Raw genomic sequence first — 22,715 nt, 5'->3', positions numbered from 1 at the left:
TTTTTCAAGGAATCTGAGATCTCATTGAATAATGAAGTTTCAACACCGTTTAATTTTAATATGAAAACGAATGAACTTCAAATAAATGATAAGCATTTACACACGGTGAACACAGAAGAACAGATCAGATTTGATCCAGGTCATGTAAGTGTTTAAGAAATTTTTTTTTTAATTCTATTTAGTTCTGTTTAATTAATTCATACTTAACTAAGGTGTGTGAATAATAAATGTTCAATGTGTGAGAGCAAAAGTGTTGTTTTGAAACTTCAGTGATAACTATAATGTGTGCATTTTTATCTTGTTCATCGAATTAACATTTTAATAAGCTTTGGGTGATTTGTTGTTAATTGCATTTGGTTATTGTATTTGAATATTTATTAAAAATTTGTTAAGCAATTTAAAGCAGACCCCGATACATACTAAACATCTTCAGTTAGTGACAGAGACTCTAAGTCTCTGTCACTAACTGAAATGTTTGGATGATTTCCAATTTGTGAAACCAAGCTTCAGTCTCCATTAACACGTCCGTTCAGTGCTAATGGGGTATCAAGAAACCGATCAATGTGGCTCTTTTTTTTTTAAATTCACTTCTTTCAGACCTTTATCAATGCTAATATTGGTTTTTTTCAAATTTAGTAATGCTTTTTTGGCCAGAAAATGACGAAATTAAGACACTGTAGTGAAGTTGGCCGCCACAGAATACAGACCTAACATCATCCTTTCTTCTGTTATATAGTCTGCTATTATTTGTAAATAATATTTATTGCATTGAAATAATTTATATTCTTTATCAAAATAATAGGCCTGTTTATTAAATATAAATTATTGTTATATTTTCATTTGTTTTATTCATACTGCACAATCTACAGTAATAAAAGCATATTAGATATGAATTTTATAGACAAAACTGAGTGTAAATTGTTATACTGGGTGAGATGTAAATTAAAAACACAAATATCAGAATTGATTGTTATTAATTTTATTATAATCAAACAGTATTAATATTTTATCAAATGCAATTATAATACAGTACAGTACTGAAAAAACAGTCCAAAGGAATAACATAAACAGTAGTAAATATAATACAATACTAAAATGGAAATAATAACAATAAGAAATTTTAATTAAATGTAAACTAGCCAATTAGGCTAGTTTACATATAGTAGATTTCAAATAAGGAGATTTCAAAACAAAAAGCTGATTGCGAAGGACACAACGAACAATAACATTGGGATTCTCTGTGGTTTTCTATCAGATTCATTCTTTTTTATTTTCTGTGGAATATGAATTTGGGTCTTGCCAATCCCTCTAAAACTGCTGTTTCTGGCTTTATTTTCTGTTGGTTAATGTAAATTAATTTTTCATTAAAACGTCCCAAAATTTTAACAATGTCATTTTCTTGTTAGGCCTATATGTTTTATACAGTAGATATGCGTTATTCATAATCACATTAATAGCAACTTTTGCATACCATCACAAAGTTTTTCTTTCCAGGGACTAGTAAGCCACGAGTTGATCTGCTTGATCAATTCTGTCCATACTTTGTTATATTTTGCGATAGCCTTGGGCTTAGCTTTTTGTTTTCCAGATCTGATTTTGACTGTTGTTATTTGTGTACTGTGTTGAAAAGAAATCATTATTATCTGGCATTGTCAAACCACTTAAATACACAGATAGCATTTTTAGTGTAACCTTGCTCAGTTTCTCTCCTTGAAATTTTTTTATTAATATGAACTGGATTTCCTTTACGGTTTGGCTTCAGGGTCCCCGTTATTTAAAGTTTTCTTCCCAACAATTCATCAGAGGTACACTATTATAAAAATTATTCGTTTATACACTGTGCCCTACATCTAAATAATCCTGGAGCAGGTGTTTTACTCTACCTTTTCTACATGGCCCTTATCACCTGTTATCTTTGATACCTGAATTCATTAGGAAATTAAACACTTCTTCTGATTACAAGATTTTTTCTTGTGCGGTAATGGACAGGTTTCTTTTATTTATTCCTGAAGGGCCTGGGAGCTCAGAATTGTCATCATATTTCTAAAAAAAGAAGTTGAAATAATCAGGAATGTTAACAAGGAAATAATCTTAATATATTTTTATAAGAAATGATTACAAAAAATGATTATAAATGATTTTATAAAAAAAAGCATTTTATGAATTCAAAGAAAAATATGTAAAAGTGATAAATCAATTAACATAAAGGAATATTTTCAAAGAAATTGAAATCATGTACATGCTTATGTGATATAAAAATAAGAACTATTCTCATTATGTGACAGATTTTTAAAATTTAATTTTTTATTAGTTTCAAAACAGTGTATATGTGATTATGTGGAGTTATGTATTAAAATTGTTTAGTATTAATACTAAAATAAACATTGAAAAAATACAATCAGGAGATGAACTTACCCTTTTTGATGTTATTGCTGGGGTGATTTTCAATGAAGAGCTTATTATATTCAATATTCCTATGTTCTACTTATATTAAATTCTAATAGAAAAAAATTAAAAAAGTAAAATAAAGTAAAAACTATAACAAAAATGGTTAGAAAATTTAAAGATTTGTAAAAAACCTTATTTAAGAAAGGAATTGTAAACTAAGCCGTGAATACGCAAGTCAAACTTTCCTTGAAGTAATAATGAATTAATTGTTGCTGATAAGTATTGGTGTTTGTTCAGCCCTGTAGCTGAACCCATGATGATGTCAGTGAGAACGTCTCGCTGACGTTCCAAGGTTAAAAGGACTGATTCCAAGGAACACGGATAACATATCTGTGTTCCTTGGAATATGAGTAATCTTGGATGTAGGAGACTGCGTCAAGGCGTTGAACATGCGTAACCAAGTGAAACGCCACTGACCAAAACATATACTAAACTTTTTATTAAGGGGTCTACATCTTAACTGATTATAATTGGATTGGAGTCAGCATGTCTGCACATGCATATTCAGCTGAAAGAGAATACTGAACAAATCTTGGAGATATCCTGTCATTTGAGCCTACATTTAAGAAATTACAATGACTAAATATAAACCATTAGTTTTGGATACCTTTAGACCAGAAAATGTACATGTACATATGTATGGAAAATGTACATATTTAAAAATATGTGGGTTTGTAAATCTGATCAACATGGATATAGAAGTAATAAATATATTTATGTGCTGTTATAATTTGCTAAATAGTTTTGCTGGTTTTCTTAAAATAAGGATATGATAATAATTTCAGCCAAGTGTATAAACATACTACAAGAGATGTAAAGTTCCTTATTTTAATGATGATTAATATTCAAAACCATGTTGATTATGAATATAGTATATTTAGTTGCTTATAGTTTATTAGTGGCTTTTTACAAGATATAACACTTAATGTTGTAATTGATATATTACATTAATTCATAATTATCTTTTAATTATTAGTTATTTTTAATTTTTACAGGTTACTATTGATGAAGAAATCATCAAGGGAAGTACCAAGAAAAATTATGTTTGTAACTTCTGTCAAAAGATTTTTAACTGTTATTCTAATCTAAAGGTGCATATTAATTTACACACCAAGGAGAAAAATTATATTTGTAACATTTGTCAGAAGTCTTATTTTCAAAAATCTGCTTTAAAGTTACATTTAATTACTCATACTAAGAGAAAAATTATAATTGTAATTTTTGTCATAAGTCATTTTATCAAAGTTCTGCTTTAAAATCACATTTAAATATTCATACAAAAGAGAAAGATTATGTTTGTAATTTCTGCCAAAAGGTTTTTAACTGTTATTCTAATTTAAAGGTTCATATTAATTTACACACCAAAGAGAAAAATCATGTTTGTAACCTCTGTCAAAAGTCATATAATCGTAAATATGATTTAGAGACATTTTAAGACTCATAAAAACGAGAAAAATTATGTTTGTAACTTTTGTCAGAAATCTTTTAATGAAAATTATACTTTAAAAGTACATTTAAATATTCATACTAAGGAGGATAATTTTATTTGTAACTTTTGTCAAAAATCATTTAATTGTAAAAACCATTTAAAGAGACATCTTAATATCCATTCAAAAGAAAAAAGTTACATTTGTAACTTTTGTCAGAAGTCCTTTAATCAAAGTTCTACTTTGAAATCACATTTGAATATTCATACAAAAGAAAGAGAATATGTTTGTAATTTCTGCCAAAAGGTTTTTAATCATCGTTCAAGTTTAAGGTTGCATATTAATTTACACACCAAAGAGAGAAATTATGTATGTAAATTTTGTCAAAAGTCTTTTAGTCACATCTATGATTTAAAAAACACATTAATATCCACACTAAAGAAAAAAATTAATGTTTGTAATCTTTTTAAAAAATCTTTTAACGAGAGTTACATCGTAAAAAGACATCTTAATGATATCATATTAGAAAATCGTGACCTTTAAAAAAGTGTAAAATATGCATAAACTAAAACAAGTATAACCAAATTTATATAATGTTTTTAATTTAGCGTTATCTCATTTTTGTATATATTACAACTTTGCAAGGAGGTTTCTACCTTGTACGCCTCGAAGACAATTTAAAAAAAAATATATTAAAAAAGTAATAAAAATGTGCAATTAATTTTATATGTAATTGATATATATATTTATTGAGTAAAAATAATACTATTAAGTTTTTTGACCAACACAAAAAGGTAAGGAAAACTGATCAGTCAAGGTATCGCTAAACGTGATAATGGTAGGTAGTCAGTCAGTGGTGTAAGGGATAATTATTGAAGTATTATTTGAAATTAAAAATCGAGCAGTTTTGCATTAAAAATCGATTTACCTTTTGTATGTAATGTTTACCTTTTCGATTAAAAATCGAACAGGTAAACATCAACAAATAAAATACATTAGAATGGAATAAAAAAAACTATTTTTTGGCTTATAGTGATTTTAACCTGTAGGACCATTGTTAGGTATTGCATCAGAGGATGAGATGAAATGGCAATTTTGTGTAACGTGTGAAAAATATTACGCCTGATTGGGTTTCAAACCCAGGAATCCAGATGAAAGGCCAAGACACTACCACCCCAAGCCACAGAGACCGGTCAAGGCTACAAACTACTTGAATAGAATTTTTTAATTTGTATTACTACATTAAAAAAAAAATTAGATTTATATATTATTCTAGTTATAATATGCAGGTGATATTTATGAACCAAAAATATCTTATCTTGGAACCATGCCAATATGATAATTTGTAGGCGGTGAGAAATTCCACGAGTTCAGAAAAAGTGCTATCTAGAAATGTGTGTAAAGTTCACAAGTGAGACATGTTGTAAAAATCTTAAGTTGCATGTGTTTTTCCTGAACATGGTTTTCTCAGTGAGATTCTCAAATACATTTTCACAAATAATGCTGATCTTGAATCTAAAGCCCATTCTGATATTGTGTTAAAGTTTACTTAACATCACATGTCTAACCATTTTAGTAATGTTTTCAAATATTAAAACCAGACAAGAAATATATAATCTGATATTTGTGCCTGTTATCAATTAACCTCAAAATCTGTATTAGTTTTTAATTTTTTACAAATACACTTGAAAATAAAGTAAATATTTTGAAATTTATGTCTCAAATTATTTAAATAGTCCTATTACATTTTCTGTATATATTCTGTAATATATTCTGTTCGCAATAGAAAAAGGTTTTGGAAAGTGTAAGAGTTGCAAACCTTAAACAATATAGGGCAGCGACTTGAGATGCCAGGTCTCTCACTGTGCTCTGAAATTCTGTACTACTATAAGTTGTTGTAACTGAGCAAATATAATTTATGCTTGAAAATTTACAAAGATATTTTTGAAAATATATACCGTCAAAATGTAAAAAAAAAACTTTTTTTTACTTGCAAAGGTAAAAGCCTCTAAAAAAATTAAGAATCTTTTAAATGAAAAATGTACTTTGTTGTCACTAGTATTTGTGATAGATTTTTTAAATCAATCTTTTTATTTTTATATATAAATAAAAAGATTCTATATATATATAAATAAAAAGATTCATATTGTTTACGCCATGCATAAAGTTCTGTTATTTCCAATGAATTCAAAGCTAGGGTTGGGTCATGTTGTTTGTTACAGTCATGATAAATTTTACTATGTTTCGTATTTTGGGCTTGTCATTTGTACCTGTTTGATTATTTGTTCTAATGTTTGACACTTCTGGTGCCGGCCAGACTGTCTGCTTCTGTCATCCTTAGTGACCGTGTGTATTCATTTCTCGAATTATTTATGGCTACTTTTCACACACCCGTTATTCATTCGTTCCCATACTAATACATGCACACATCTCTTGTTTTTTACACACACACTCTCCTGTCCACTACCTAGGTTTTGTTTCCCCCTCTTTTCTTTCACGCCATCTTTTCGGCAGAGTAGATCCAACATTCCTCCTGTACAGTCGCCTATGGCCATTCTCTCTCAAACTTTATGATAATATTTTTCATCGCATTCATACCCGCATAAACGTTGCAGTATTTCTCTGTCAAAATATTCTCTAGCTCTACTCGGCAGTGTCTCGTAATTTCACCGATCTCTATGATTTGTTTTTGCCTCGTTTCTTCGTTAAGTTTTTCTTCAAATTCTACATTACGTCTCTGTGGAAAATGTTTCAATCACTACAAGCTGCCAATTCTATCGACGCCGAATCTTCTCGAGCTGCTGATTACATTTCATCGATGCAGAATTTCTCCAAACTCGCTGCTACATATTTGAGACGCCACGTCCTGCTCAACCTCTAAAACACGTCTCACCCCTGTATTCCTGATACACCACTGCAGGCTACGCCCAGGATTACTGTATGTATTCATTTACCTTCATTCACGAGTTCGTCTCTTGCTAATATTTGTATGCTACAGGCAAGTTCAATTTTCATTATTTATTACGTTAAACAGTTCTTTTATCATTAAAATTTGTGGAACATTCAGTTCATCATACAAAAATTCAAATTTGTATTTCATGTTTAGTTTAAAACCCATTTATTCACTTAAGTGCAGTCACAACAGGTGACTTATATAAGGTTGTGTCCTTGTTCAGCTGCAACCTACTTTACGTGCTTAATTATTTCAATTTGTTGTTATGGTAATTAACTGTATAATTTAATCTTGTAACTTGTTAATCACAGAGATTAATCCTTTTCTATTCATGAACTGTATTCATAATACTTCTCTAAATTAACCTAAAGCAAATTACTCCTGATGTGCAGTTATGTTTTAGGACTTTGTAATTTTATATTTTCAAGAATGCTTATTTACCTAAATGAACTCTATTTATATTATTACTTACTTTAATGTGATTATATTGTAATTAACTCTTTTTTTATACTGAAATTATTGTAATTTATTTTTCTACGTTAATGACATCTGTTCATTGCTAATTTTTCAATATTACAGCATATGACAGTAATGTAATAGTTTTCCAGTCATACTATGTTTATTGATGTTTTGTTTTTCTAAGTATATAGTTGAAAATAAGGTGTTTTATGTTCTCTTGTTTTCAGGCTTTGTTACATTGTGTATTTAAAAAATGTATATTCATGTATTTTTGCATTTAACATCATTGTTCATATGTTGATTCAGCTGATATTTTAAGTATCATTAAGTTATGTTAATTTCATAATTTCTCTTTATGTTTTAAGGTTATGATTTTAACATAAATTCATTTGTTTTATTTCCAATTAAAGTCCAATTTCTTTTGGCAAATACTAGCTGTGTGTTTTTTGTTAACTTTACCCAACACAAATTCTTTTTTTTTACTGATGAATTAATTCACCACAGAAGCTTACAAAGAAGGTTGTGCATGGGAATATGAAAGTGGAAATTTGTAATGTATGAAATGTAATAAAGGCAAAACAATCTACTCCTTGTAACCTAAACTTATTGTTTCTACCACATTTAATAGTCTTGTTACCTTGTTTTTTTTTTTTGTTTATTTTAATGGCTCTAATAATTCCAAATAAATTTAATTTTAGAAAAGGCATTGGAAATTGATTGTTCAGTTAAAACATTTATTCTCATTTGTACCCGCAGAATCATATACCTCTTTGAATTTGCAAGAATTGCATATTTTTTATCTTGCATTTCACTATTCTATCTCAGATAATTAATTCTACACAAACTATTTGTTCCGCACAAGATCTTCCCTTTCTAAACCACCCTGATATATAAGTTACTAAAAGAAAAGAAATTCCTCTGTATTTATTTAAATAATATTTTCTCCTTTTTTGGGTAGAGGATGAATTAGGAGGACAGACTGCCATTTTTGTGTGATTTTTTTCTGTCTTGTAAATGTTTTCAAATAGATCATACTTTATAAGCTGCACAGTTATTGAATCCTCACCTGAAGCTGTTTATATGTGCCAGTGAAAGGAAAAGTGATGAAAGTCATGCTTACATGGTTTTGAGATATATAGTCCATATAAGAAATGATACTATAAATAAAAAAATTATTTTGGAATATTGTTATTTATTTTAAATATTTCCAAACTAATGGTTTTATCTTGTTATTTTTTTTAATTTGAATTTTCTTTAATGTAAAACTAAGTTGCACCACATGTACTTGTGGTGCAACACATGTACGTGTAACAACACTGCAGGAAAAATAACTTGCATATTAAATTTTAGAATAATGTACTATAATCAAATAAAGTTAACGTAAACAAATATAAAATACTTCTAATCAGTAATTAAACATAAAAGGGGACCTTCTGCTGTATCCCAGTCCTAATCTGCCATGAACTGGTGGTATGAAATGTAAACTTTTTTTTTTGCTTGCTGATGGGACGATGTTAAGTTCTAAGTTAGTGCTATCTTTAATGTTTCAGTTTTAATGGCAACAATCGCTAAACATGATTGTAAATGTTTAACGATGCAGGAACCTATTTTCTTGAGACCCTCTTGAGGCTACTTGTTCATCTCAGACATACGAGGTGTGATCAAAAAATACGGTGAATAAATTTTTATAGCGGCAACTGCCGACGCTACATCCATATGTTGTAATTTGTCCAATAGCTTGATCAACTGAGACAGGCAGGGACAAGTTGTAACATTCGAGCTTGCCAGTCAGCTGCCAGAGCCGCTAGAGTGAGGTTGTGTTTATCGTGTCAGTCACGCAACATGGATTTTGAACAACGCATTAACAACATTAAGTTTTGTTTTAAGTTGCAAAAGAGTGCCAAAGAAGCTCACGAAATGTTAAGAGTCAGTGTACGGCGATAATGTGGTAACTTTGAAAACTGTGTACAAGTGGTTTGACCGATTTAAAAACGGAAATGAGTCTCTTGAAGACGAGCAGCGTGCAGGACGTCCAGTAACCTCAAAAACAGTTGAAAATGTGCAAAAAGTGGAAACAATGGTTCGTTCAAACAGACAAATGACTATTCGAGAGCTATCAGAAGACCTTAACATCTCGTACAGATCCGTTCAAAGCATTTTAACTAATGAATTGCAAATGAGACGAGCGAGTGCAAAATTTGTTCCCAGACTTCTGAGTGATGAACAGAAGGAAAATCATGTGTCAATTTGCACGGAGTTGAAGGGTCATCTTCATGCAGATCCGGACTTCATGGCCAAAATTGTAACTGGAGATGAAAGTTGGGTCTATGGCTACGACCCTGAGACCAAAATGCAGAGTTCCCAATGGAAAACCAGTTCATCTCCTTGCCCTAAAAATGCACATCAGTCAAAATTCAACATCAAGGTCATGCTCGTTGTTTTTTCGATGGTGAGGGCATAGTGCGATCAGAGTTCGTTCCAAGGGGAACAACTGTAAACTCTGAATTTTATAAGGGTGTACTGCAACGTTTACGAAACGACATACGAAGAAAGCGACCAGAAAAATGGACCAATGGCTTCCTTCTTCACCACGACAACGTGCCGTGTCACTCAGTGGCGTATAAGCCACTGAGCATATTACAAGTGTAATATGTTCTTTGTGTACATAATGCATCAACTGAATTTTCAGTGTCTGGCTGGAATTGTCTATTTGAATTATGAGCTCTCGTATAGTGTAACGGAAAACAAGGAAAAAAAGAAGCAATGTGACCAGCCATCAGATATTTGAAATGCTTCTAAAAAATGTTTTTTACAAAAATTTATATTGTCATGGAGATTCCGTTTAGTACCTCTACTACCATCTCTTAGACAATGCATTTTTGGCACAGTTTGATGACAAATTTCAGTAATGTAAGCAGTTTGAGCTTGAAAATTTCTCATTTTGTAAAATGCATTGAACATGGAATTTCTCTGCACTTCAGTAATTTTCTCACCATACTTTAATTTATGCAGGCATGGTGAATTAAAAAATATTTTATCACAATAATTTTCCTTTAAGTAAAATACTCTTTATCAGAATTACATTTTCGCTTACGCTGTTATTTGACATTTATATCGCTTTGCTGCTTTTGGATCTTCACATTCAGATAATCTACATTATCTGTAACAAAAATTGTTAACATAAAGGCTGTTAGAATTTTTATTTAAATAAATAAATTTTAGTAAAATTAAAATACAGTAGTTTGGGTATAAAGATTAATTTATAAGATTGACACATTAGCACTTGATTTATTCCATAATAAAGACAGTACACAGATGCTCAAAATATTTTAAAGCTGTTACTAGCTCAAAATACTGGTGTAATAAAAAAATATTTTAAAATTAATAGTTTTAGCATGTTATTGAAACTTTTTTCTTTTAAACTGTTATCATATCTTCATTGACACAAACGGGTGGGGCCAATTTGTCTTAGTCTACAGAAATATAGCCTACTTTTATGGTTATAATAATATTACTGTAAAACTATTATCTTTATTAATATACTGTTCATTATGAGAATCTGTTTTGCAGTTTATTTTGCCATTTGAAGTACAGTTGCGTAGTAATTTAACCTATTTTGTTTGACATTAGCCAGGAAAATCTTTGAGGTCGACTGCATTAACGCATTCACAAGTTAAATAATTATTTTAGAGCTACAAACTTTTTACTCACATTGTAAAACAAAACATATTGGATTGTAAAGCAAAGTGCTTACAGTTTGTGAATAAGTTAGTGTCAAAATATTTTATTAAAAACTTACCTGAATTGTTATTTTCTGATTATTTATATTCTGAGCCAGAATCTTGAAGAATAGAAGGTTCAGACTCGTTACTGTCCATAAGATCTTATACTATATGTTTATGAGTTTAGGCAGGATGGGCGAGTGGGATTTGTTGTACTATCTGACTAGATGACATCATCCGATTACTATCACACATCTGTATATAAAATGCAAACACAACAGACAGTACAGTACAGTCACAGTAGTTTGTGAGGAAAAAACTTTCAGCTCATGTGTTAATAAAATACCAATTATATGTTCAGATTTTATAATCTGTACAATTTAATACATCAAAATAATAAATAAAAAATACATACTTTTTTCAGCTAAAGTGCTTACTGTTATAGGTCTTCCTTGTTATTGTTATGAATAGCTGCTCATGTGTAGTACTCAAATACATTATGTTGCTATTTAGTTTATTTTACAGTAGAATAATGACGTGCACAAAACATTTTGATTGAAAACAAACAATTTCACGTATAATTGAAATATTAATTATATAATAGTATATTTATTCATTCTAAAATGCTTGTGCTTATCATATTTCTCTATAATCACTCTTATTTTCTACATTTTCAATTTTGGTGGTATTTTTCTTTACCATGTCTCTTTTCATGAGTTATCTTTAAAGTTTTATTGTACAGGTGATTCAAACAAACGGGAAATTTACAAATTAAATGTTAATGAAAAATTTTTTTTAGAAAATGAATTTTATTTCATGTAATTGTACAAATGTTGCCATTTTAGGATACATACATTTTAGTTTATTTTTTTAAGGTGACATCTTCCAGGTGACCTCCTCTTCTACGTAAACACTCACGAAGTCTCTTCGTTAAATTGTTCGTGGTTTGACGTAACATCTCAACTGGAATTTACCTTCAGTTCTTCTGTTGTAGCAGATCTACTGTGGAACACTTTGCTTTTAAGGTGACCCCACAAAAAGTAATCGCAAGCTGAGAGATCAGGCGATCTGGGAGGCCATCTAATGTCACCGTTTCGTGAAGTGACACGTTGTCCAAACAATCGGCGTACAGCTGCCATCGATATTCATGCAGTATGTAATGTTGCTCCGTCTTGTTGAAACAAGGCTGTGTTAAGAATCGGTAGAAGTCTCTTTTGTTGTTCCACAACAAAGGTTTCAAGCATGGCTACGTAACGAGCCGACGTCACTGTAATCGCAAGACCGTTGTCATCCTCAAAAAAATAAGGGCCTATAACACTGTAAGATGACATAGCAAAAAATTATAATAATCTTAATAATTATTATTATAATCTGTACAATTTAATACATCAAAATAATAAATAAAAAATGGGGATTAGATATTTTATCTCTTACAAGTTGTGTAATACATACTTTTTTCAGCTAAAGTGCTTACTGTTATAGGTCTTCCTTGTTATTGTTATGAATAGCTGCTCATGTGTAGTACTCAAATACATTATGTTGCTATTTAGTTTATTTTATAGTAGAATAATGACGTGCACAAAACAGTTTGATTGAAAACAAACAATTTCACGTATAATTGAAATATTAATTATATAATAGTATATATCACTGTAATCGCAAGACCGTTGTCATCCTCAAAAGAATAAGGGCCTATAACACTGTAAGATGACATAGCACACCACACGGTCGCTTTCTGGCTGTGCAACAGACGCTGGTGTAGCTGCGCAGGATTTTCTTGTGCCCGGTATCTGAAATTTTGCTTGTTAACAAATCCACTGAGGTGGAAATGCGCTTCGTCTGACATCCACAGTTCATGAACAAACTCTTGGTTATCATTTCTTTTCTGAAGCATTACATTACAGAATTGTGCTCGCACAACTGCATCGTTCGGTTTCAGTTCCTGAATGATCTGCAACTTGTATGAATGTAATTGCAAGTCCTTCACTAACATTCTTCGAACACTTGAACTGTGCAATTGTAAAGATGCTGAGAGACGACGGATTCACCGACTTTGTGTGACAGCATCTTGCAAAGTTTGAACATTCTGTGGTGAACGGACGGTTTACTCACGGCCTGGAGGTTTCTTTTTCATTGCTGAACCGGTTTCCTCAAAATTAGATATCCATGTTTTTATTGCATGTGCTGATGGAACATGGTCGTGCCATCCCAGATTAAAATGGCGGTGAAATTCTCTATGCGCTCCCTCCACACTGTTATTGTTTTTGTAAAACGCTTTGATAGCAAATGCACATTGCGCACCACTCCAAGGATCCATGACAACTAAATGGCAGGTTAGGTTAGAGAGGCTGGCGCCACTTATCAAGTGGTACCAATCTCCCACTGCTACCAATACAACTTTCAAAATTCCCGTTTCTTTGAATCACCTGTATACATAAACGTTTGAACTGACGGTGGTTCTGGGGTCTCGGGTATGTGAAATGCAAAGATATGTCGAAAGTTTCCTGAAATCGAATTATGGTACCCATTACAATAGGTAACTTTCTTATGAAATCTACCTTAAAAATAATTCTGTTACTTCATTATATTTCTGTTGCCATGGTGACAGAAATGTAATGAAGTAAAAGTACCAATTTTTTTCTTAAATTATTATCTTTAATTCACAACTTCATGCCCATTGGTGCTAAAGCCTCGATCTATGGTTAACTGATACTTAGGGAAGATCATGAACAGCTTCACTTTTAATGTGTTTGTCTGTTATCATATCTCCCTTTTTATCTAAGGATGGTGTGCTTGACTTTGATTCTATATTCTTTTTTAAATATAACAAAGAATATATTCTTTGTTTTCACCCTTTCTCTTTTGTTTTCTAAGCCAGGAATACTCATAATGTTTTAAAAAATTTCCTGCAGTTTTTTTTTATTTTCCTACAAGGTGAATCTACTTTAATAATAATCATAGATTTTCTACTTTACTACACCCTTACATCAACCAGTTTTACTTTGCTGTTATTTTCATTTTATTAATTATATTTCTAAAGAGCTTATATAGTTTCCTACCTCCATTTTTTACTTTTTATAGCATGCTGTATCTTTTATTAGCCAAGGTTTTTGACAAAATGTTACATTTCTACCTAAAAGTTTCTCTTTTAATTTCGTTTTAAACTGATCAATTAATTTTTAGTTGAATCAACATTTGTATTTAGTTCTGTATACATGATTTGATTGTATTTTCACTTCTTGTTATTCTCTTTTAGTCTTTTTGTATTCTATTTCTTAGTCACTTTTTTTTTATCTTCTAAAAACTGGTAGTCTACAGTTTCTTATAATTAAATTATGGTCAGAATCAATATCTGCTCTTGGGTACACTTTACAATCTTAGGGATTTAGTTTCAAAATCCCTGCATAACCCTTGCTACATCTCTTGATTCAAAAATGTTTTTCTTTTATGATTTTTAAAAATGCTACTCAAAAACATTAGTTTATTTTAATACAAAATTCTGAAGACTTAAATCCTCATTTATTTCTCTGATCTAGCCCATATTCCCCAAGCATTTTCTCTTGTACTTTTTCTGCTATAACATTCTAATCTAGTAATATTAAATTACCATCCAATGAAGTGCCTTATACATATTTAATTAGCTCATCTACCTTTTACTGGATCCTTTAAGCATAATTCCTGGTGCTCATTTGGTTCAGGAGCAAGGAAATAAAGCTTACTCTTGGGGTGTTGTGTACAGAGTCCTTGGACATGAATGAGCATAGGAGGATAGGAATGAGCATAGTCCTTTTATCATCAGCTCTTTTGGCTCAGAATAGTGTTGTGATGGATAACCCACACCGGGTTGGTCTAGTGGTGAACGCGTCTTCCCAAATCAGCTGATTTGGAAGACGAGAGTTCCAGTGTTCGTCCTAGTAAAGCCAGTTATTTTTACACGGATTTGAATACTAGATCGTGGATACCGATGTTCTTAGGTGGTTGGGTTTCAATTAACCACACATCTCAGGAATGGTCGAACTGAGAATGTACAAGAATAGACTTCATTTACACTCATACATATCATCCTCTGAAGAATTATCTAAACGGTAGTTACCGGAGGTTAAACAGGAAAAAAGAGTGTTGTGATGGACAAAGGTCATGTCCTCCACATTTTGTTAAATGATAAGCTTCCTGATGATACTTAGGCTGGTAAGACTTTGTATCACTAACATGTCTAGCGAGAAATCGCTGAGTTCCATACTGAAGTACAGTCTCTTGAGATTACTGTGGCGGAGGTTTGTAAGGTGGTCTGTAATATGGCAAAATATAAAGCCCCCAGGTGTGATTGTATCATGGTGGAACTCCATGTTTGCTTGTTGCCCATGATTCTTGGTCCCGTGATTGGGTTTTTAATAGGATGGTTTCTGCTGGCTATGTCCCAGCATGTTGAAGCATGAAGAATTGATATTGTTTATTAAAGGTGGCAACAAGGACCCTATTAGTTCTTCTTATTGGCCTTTGACACTAATGCCTGTAATTGGAAAGGTCTTTGAAAAAGTTTTGTATCTCCATAGTAGGTTAACTACTGATCAATTATTGATGGACAGCCAATATGGCTTCTGGCTCAGCATGAGCACGGAGGATGTCATATTGAAGGTGATGAATATTGCTTTCTACAGTGCCTTAATGTAGGTATGTGTTTTTCAGAAAAGATGTAATTTTTAATGAATTTTTTTTTTATTTGCTACAGTATATTTAATATCTTTCAAAAAACAGCCAATTCATTATCCAATTATTATTTATTATCCAATTCAGCTCGCACATCACGAAGTTCTGGGCGGGAGAGAATTAATCCGTGGTGGACAAGAGAGTTTTCTGATGTGAAGCAGTCTGTGAATCGTCTTAGGCAAATTTCTCAGGGTGACCTGAGCGACTAGTAGAACTCACTTCTGAGTGTAGGGATTTGAGGACCCAGTATTTTCGTATGATTCGAACATCAAAATAGGGTGGTCCTTGGCGTTCTCTTGTGCAGGATCAGAGAAAAAAGGTTCCCTGGGTTGTCGGATTTTGGGTTTGCTCCCTCGACCTGGCAAGGGGCACTGACTGACATGACAGAAATATTGCGCACTCAGTTGAATGATTTACTGCTAGATGATGATGTGGAGGTGAGTGTCAGTATTATCTGCGTGAGGTCACTTCTTTTCATTTGGGTGTAGCTTCTTTGAATATTACTGAGCCTTTGGTGAGGCAGGTTGTTTGCAATTTTGCAAGTCATAAGGCTACTGGTTATGACAGGATCACTGTGGAACTCCTTGTTCCACAGTGGGTGTAAGTGTAGATGTAATGATGAAGGTTCTGAATAGAATGTTTTTTGCTGGTTATTTTCCGGTTTGTTGGTTGAATAAGAGGTGTTATTAAGCTTCACTTTAAAGGTGGTGACAAGGATCCTATTGTGAGTTTGTCGTACAGACCTCTGACGCTTCTTCCAGTGCTTGGTAAGGTGTTTGAGTAGGTGCTGTATGTGGAAGGTTGGTTTCGCGAAATCTCTTGATGGAAGACCAGTATGGCTTTCGACCGGGGAAAGGTACAGAGAATGCAGTTTTAAAAGCGATTGACATCATTACCAACTCCGATTCTCCGTATGTCCTGGATATATTCGGGGCATTTAACAACTTGTTAAATGCCCCTGCCTTGTATAAATTACAACAGTGGGCGTGTTCACGTGACGAGATCGGGGTGCTACAAAACTATTTTTGTAACTGATATGTATTGCTTTGTGATTGTGGCACTGAGGCAAGTAAGATGCTGTCAACAGGATGTCCCCAAGGAAGTGTGCTGGACCCTCTGCTTTGGGTTGAGGAGTTTGACTCTCTCATGTGGTTGAGGTTGCCCAGTGGATGTCGTGTCATCATCGCTTATGCCGATGATGGTCTTCTACTGATTAAAGGAGACTCACGGAACGGGATCGAATTCCGGGCAACTCAAGCATGTAGAGTTCTAGAGGTATGGAGCAATCAACACAAAATTGTATTTAGCCCAGAGAAGTTTACCATGATGCTGCTGAAGGGCCGTTTGGTCGTTACGCGGTGAGCCCGTGTTTCAATGATCGGCCACTCTATTCGTTGCAATAATATTTTGGTATAATCACTGATGAGAATTTCAGATTCAAGGACCATTTCAGAGTGTCACTAAGAAGGCCTGTGATGCCTTCTTCTGCAATAGAAGGGTGAACCATCTCGGTTGGGTCTAGATTTTAAAACAATGAAAATTTTTATAAAGGTGTATGCGAGGTGATTATGCTTTATGCAGCACCTGTTTGGACAAACAGAACAAGGCATTTGGTTTGTATGTATTATGGCGCTAATTTAAAAAAGTGTCAAGGAATTAATTAAGTATTTGGACATAACTGTTTCTTCATTTTAGCACATTTTGATGTTGGTTCAGTATTTTTAAAAATAATTATTTTGTAGTTTTCTGTGTCTGATTAAAAAGCTATTGATGAATCGCTAGAAGCTGAAACATTAGGAAAACTCCCCTGGGAATGTTATTCCGGTAGACATCAATAATTATGGTGGCCTGTTGCCACAGCTCTATGGGAATTGTGAAGAAATTCAAATGGCCTGCCCTATGGAGGTACCAACTGGAAAGGGGTGAGTTACCAAAAACTATGCTAATAAAATTTAATGATGAACCAGTAGGTACATATATAAAAGATGTAGGTGGATTGTACCTATTACACCAGTAAGTACAACATTTCAATCTACTAAAGGATAGGGAGATGTAGAAAGACATATGCTGCCTTTAATTTTATGTTTAACTGTAACAGTGTACAAATTGCAAGGTACAAAATTAAATAGAGAAGCTTAGATAGTTTAACTTTGAGTGATTTAGATCAGAGTCCTTAATAGCCCACATGATGAAAAGGCTTTTGCTGAGATGGAAACATTAGAAACTTTCCACAGGATTGAATAATATCTACACTTCACTCATGCTATCGATATGTTGATTACTAATGATATGTCAATAGTGTTATGATTATTATGAAGAAATTTAGATGTCTAACCTTGCGAGAGGCCGTAAAAGTTCATGTACTGTGATGCACGTATACAGAATTATAACATTCCCCCTGTCACTACCAATGCTGTATATTATATATAATGTATATTGATTGGATCTGAAAGGATTAAGACAAGACATGTCGATTTTTGATAATTTTATTAACGGTGCTACATATCTTGTTTAGAAACTCACATTTCCTGCCCTACAGAATACCATAAAACATCGTCTAATGTGATGCATACATATAGAATATCAAGATTTCCACTGTTCCTACTTGTCCACCAGATGGCAAAAAAAATATTTTTATCATTTTTCAAACCAATTTTTTGGGTCTAAAAAGTTTTTCCATCATCTTAGTACAATCGCAAAAAGCAGCTGTGTTGATTGCAACAAGATTTATTTGAATCAGATTAAAAGGAAGAAAGTTACACGTGAACAAACACAAAAAAAATATAGAGGTCAAATACATAACCTTCTTTTTTGAAATCTGTTAATAATGAATAATATATGAAAAATGTTAAAAAGATTCAAAAACTTATATTTTAATCAATAATTTAAAAAGAAATCTTTTAAAAATTATTCAAAGAAATTTCGGTTTTTAAGGAAGGGAAAAATTTTTAAATGGCATATTTACTTCCTTGTACAAAGTAAAGGAAGTATTGCGATGGCAAAAAATTGTGGTTTTCAGATTTTCACAGAAATATCCATCCCTGAATCCATTTTGAGTAGTTTTGGCATGACGTCTGTACGTACATATGTATGTATATCGCATAACTCAAAAACAATTAGCCGTAGGATGTTGAAATTTTGGATTTAGGACTATTGTAACATCTAGTTATGCACCTCCCATTTTGATTGCAATCATGGTGTATTTTTCTTAACTGCAATAATAAGCCCTCATGAAAGTTTTTCAATGATATATCATAAGTAGTTTATATTTTCATTGGTTCCAGAGTTATAGCCAAATAAAATTTTAATTAATAAAATATTCAGATCTTACAAGGGCAAGGCACATCAGTTTGAATTCGACTTCATCTCCTTTTTTTTTAAATTTAAATATATTGATTTATTAATAATTATTAACCTCCAGTTGTAAAAAAATTGTTACAATAAATAATTATTCAATAATAAAAAAAAATGAAAAAATATCAGAAGTTATTAATGAAATGAAACTTCATGTACTTTTCATTCTTTTTAAGCGTGTATATGTAATTTAATAGGCATACTAGGAAGTCATGTGCTGTCCTCATCAGATATTTTTTAAATAAGCATATAGGCATGTACTGACTTTAATAAAAAGTTGAGTTGTAGTTGAAAATTTTGAGAACATAGACCCTGAAGAAACTATCTTCCCCACCCACTGCAGATACTGACCCAAACTTAGCCCAAGACTTACCCCATTATCACTTGTCTGATGTGCCAAATTTCATCAAAACCTGTTTAATCAATCAAACGTTATTAAGCTTCAAACATGTAAACATACGTGAATACTTGAAGCAACTGCTTTTGTTCAGTGCTGCTTGGGGACTCCTAGGGTCAAGGGACCCACATGGCTGCATAGCTCACTTTGCTCCCCATTCCCAATTTTCCAGGGGAACTGGCATCCTGGACACCCACAGCTTGCTTCAGTCACCATTCCCTTCTACCCAGACAACTCTGCCCCGCTATTTTATTGCCATGGTGGCGGAAGTATAATAATGAAGTAAAAGGATTAATCTAATTTTCCTTAATGAATATCTTTAATTCACAACTTCATATTCCTTGAGGGCGAAGAAATAATGAAAATTTTAAATATATTAACCTCTATGGGTGCTAGGACCTTGGCTTAAAACCTTCCTGGAATAACACAAATGTGTTCTGCAAATCTGAAAGTAGTCGGTTGGTGGTTCTCATGTGATGCAACAAAAACACAAACACACAAATTTTATATGTATGTACACACACACACATACATTTGCAAATAACTGTGATGTGTTAGATCGAGAATATATCTGATGTATACATAAGTTATCCTTCAAACTACTAACAAATAGTGATTAAAATTTTGAAAATCAGATGATTGTTTGCAGAGATATGAGAGCACCCATTGCATCTCCTAAATCCGTGCCCCAGAGACACCTGATTGTTACCAGTTGATAGTGATGATTGGGCTACCCACCCACAAGGTGCTGGCATACTTCATCACTAGCCTCATACCCAGTCCCCATGGGAAACCCATTATTTTTAAACAAATTTTTTTAATTTATTTAATGTAAATTTTATTTTTATTATTTTTATAATATTATCCGATTCATTAAAGTTTGTGCTTTAACCAGCAAATCTCCACTGCTATATTTTTTTTCAAGATGAAATATATCTAAAACCTTCTCAGGTATTCCAAGAAACATGGCTAAAAATTTGGTTGAAATTAATCAAGTAGTTTTTTTTGTTTACCCCGAACAAACTAAAACCTTCATCCTCTTTATACAATAGTGTAGATAAAATCTTAATTATTTTATTTACTTTATTTATTTTCATAGCTTTTTCAACACTTAGCATTGAAACTGCTACGGAAAGAGTTGATCATCTTTACATATATATATATATATATATATATATATAAATCGTTAGAATTTTCCTGAATTGCTACAATTGTTTGATTTTTACATACCTGGTCATTTAAGAGGTAATAATTATTATTTTTACTTGCCCAGGGTTGTAATTTGCCGTTCAAATATTAGTTTTCAATCATACTTTTCTAATCAACAAAGCGTATGATTTGATATTTATAATTAATTTATATTTTGTTGATTTAAAATCTACAAATGTTTTGGGGTGTGAAGATTTACTTTATACTGTTACTTAACATTATTTATTTTATTGTTATAATTTAATTTTTTCAATGGGTTTTTTCCCATACATTAAGAAAAAATTGATTTTAATAATGTTTCATAATGAACAGTATTTAGATTTAAATAATACGCAACATAAATTTACATTAAAAATATTCAATTTAATTTTTCAGATTCAATAATCTCTAGTAAAATCAAATCAGAAGTAAAGAAGTTTCAAAAGAATATTAAAGATGATTCCAAGTCCTTCAAAACATAACATTAAGGTGTGTTACGATAATATTGTTGAAGTAATTGTTGATGATGATGTTGAAATATTGGAAAGGAATACGAATGAAATCAAAAGGATAATGACAAATTTTAAATTATATTATTTATTTTATAAGAGAAAAAGTAAAGAAATGTTGATAATATTATTGGATTATTTTGATGTTAAAAATATATTTGATATTTCCAATAATTTACCATAGATTATTACTGCTGCTGTAAGGGTTGATATGGATATCAAAATGATACAACGATTGATTGACAGAGGTGGAAATATTAATCATACAGATGTAAAACATGTTTCACCATTATTGCAATCTATAAAAAGTAAAAGAAATGTAAATTTCATAAAAGAAATATTAGAAATGGGTGCATATGTTAATGAAATATGTGATCATGCAGGAAACTCAATATTACAAATAGCAGCAAGTAATTTTTGTTACGGTGATGATATCAAAGTTATTAAATTGTTGACAGATTCAGGTGCAGATGTCAATGCTGAGAATTTTTGTCGTGAACTACCTTTATTGAAATTGCCATTGGATGCATGTGAAGATTTGTGGTTAGAACTTATAAAGGGAAGACTACATATCTATCAATACACAATAGATTATTCGTTACGCGACGCGTTTTTAACTAACGTAGTATCAAAAACAAGTAGAATTGAACAATTTTTAGATATACTTTATGATAATCGATTCCCTATAGATACAGTGAATAAAATATGTAATCGTCTTCTATATTTGGCACTGCATAATAATTGTTGTACCGATTGTTTTATAGAAATCATTAATAATGGTGCAGATGTTAATGAAATGTTATACATTAATGAAAGTGATTGTATAAAACCATTATTAATAGCTTTAAAGCTTAATAGAGATAAGGAAATTATATCAACTCTTATTGATAATGGTGCAGATGTTAATGCCATTGATGAACATGGATTAACACCATTATTATATGCAATAAATAAAAATTATAACGTAGAAATAATCAATAAATTGATAAATGCAGGTGCAGATGTCAATAAATGTGATTTTAATGGAGTTACTCCTTTACTGTGTGCTATTAAGAAATGATTAGTAATGAGATTATCGGTAGATTAATTAATACAGGAGCCGATGTAAATGCAATGGATATTTATGGCAGAACAAGTTTATGTTATGCTGTTATGTATTGTAATGATGAAGATGTAATTAATGTACTTATTAATAAAGGAGCTGATTTTAGTAAAATAAGTGATAGTTATGATCAGTTATGGTTCAATATAGAAGTTGTGAAGAAAAGCGATGATAGATTTATGGCTGAACTTATTACTAATAGATGCGGGGATATAAAAACAGGTGTATTTGGTCAAACATTTTTAATGTACGCAATAGAATTAAATATGAATAAAAATATTATTTTTAATATCATACATAATGGGGCCGACATTAATGCAACAGATAACAAAGGATATTCAGCTCTAATTTACTCTATAAAGTATGAATGTGATATCGATGTGTTATTAAGCTAATAGAACATGGAGCTGATGTTAATGTAATCGATAAAAATGGATTAACACCTTTAA

The 22,715-nt window shown here is 31.6% G+C and overlaps 1 protein-coding gene and 1 long non-coding RNA gene across 2 annotated transcripts in view; one reads left to right on the top strand and one right to left on the bottom strand.

Moving 5' to 3' along the window:
* The window catches only part of LOC142327779 (low-density lipoprotein receptor-like), a 31,393-nt gene extending 25,807 nt beyond the window's left edge, over window positions 1–5,586 (top strand). Inside the window, exons 5-6 of the transcript XR_012757089.1 lie at window positions 10–144; window positions 3,444–5,586. The gene's annotated coding sequence lies outside the window, so the exon portion shown is untranslated. The remainder of the gene's footprint in view (window positions 1–9; window positions 145–3,443) is intronic.
* LOC142327780 (uncharacterized) lies at window positions 1,026–11,135 on the bottom strand. The gene is made up of 3 exons (XR_012757090.1): window positions 11,087–11,135; window positions 10,370–10,447; window positions 1,026–2,043 (listed from the first exon to the last, which is right to left on the bottom strand). It is a non-coding gene; the product is annotated as an uncharacterized LOC142327780 (long non-coding RNA).
* Between the last annotated feature and the right edge of the window lie 11,580 nt (window positions 11,136–22,715).

Source organism: Lycorma delicatula, chromosome 7 (genome assembly GCF_047948215.1).
Source record: "Lycorma delicatula isolate Av1 chromosome 7, ASM4794821v1, whole genome shotgun sequence".
NCBI lineage: Eukaryota > Metazoa > Arthropoda > Insecta > Hemiptera > Fulgoridae > Lycorma > Lycorma delicatula.
Note: the sequence above shows the minus strand (reverse complement) of the source record. Positions and strands in the feature narration are given on the sequence as shown.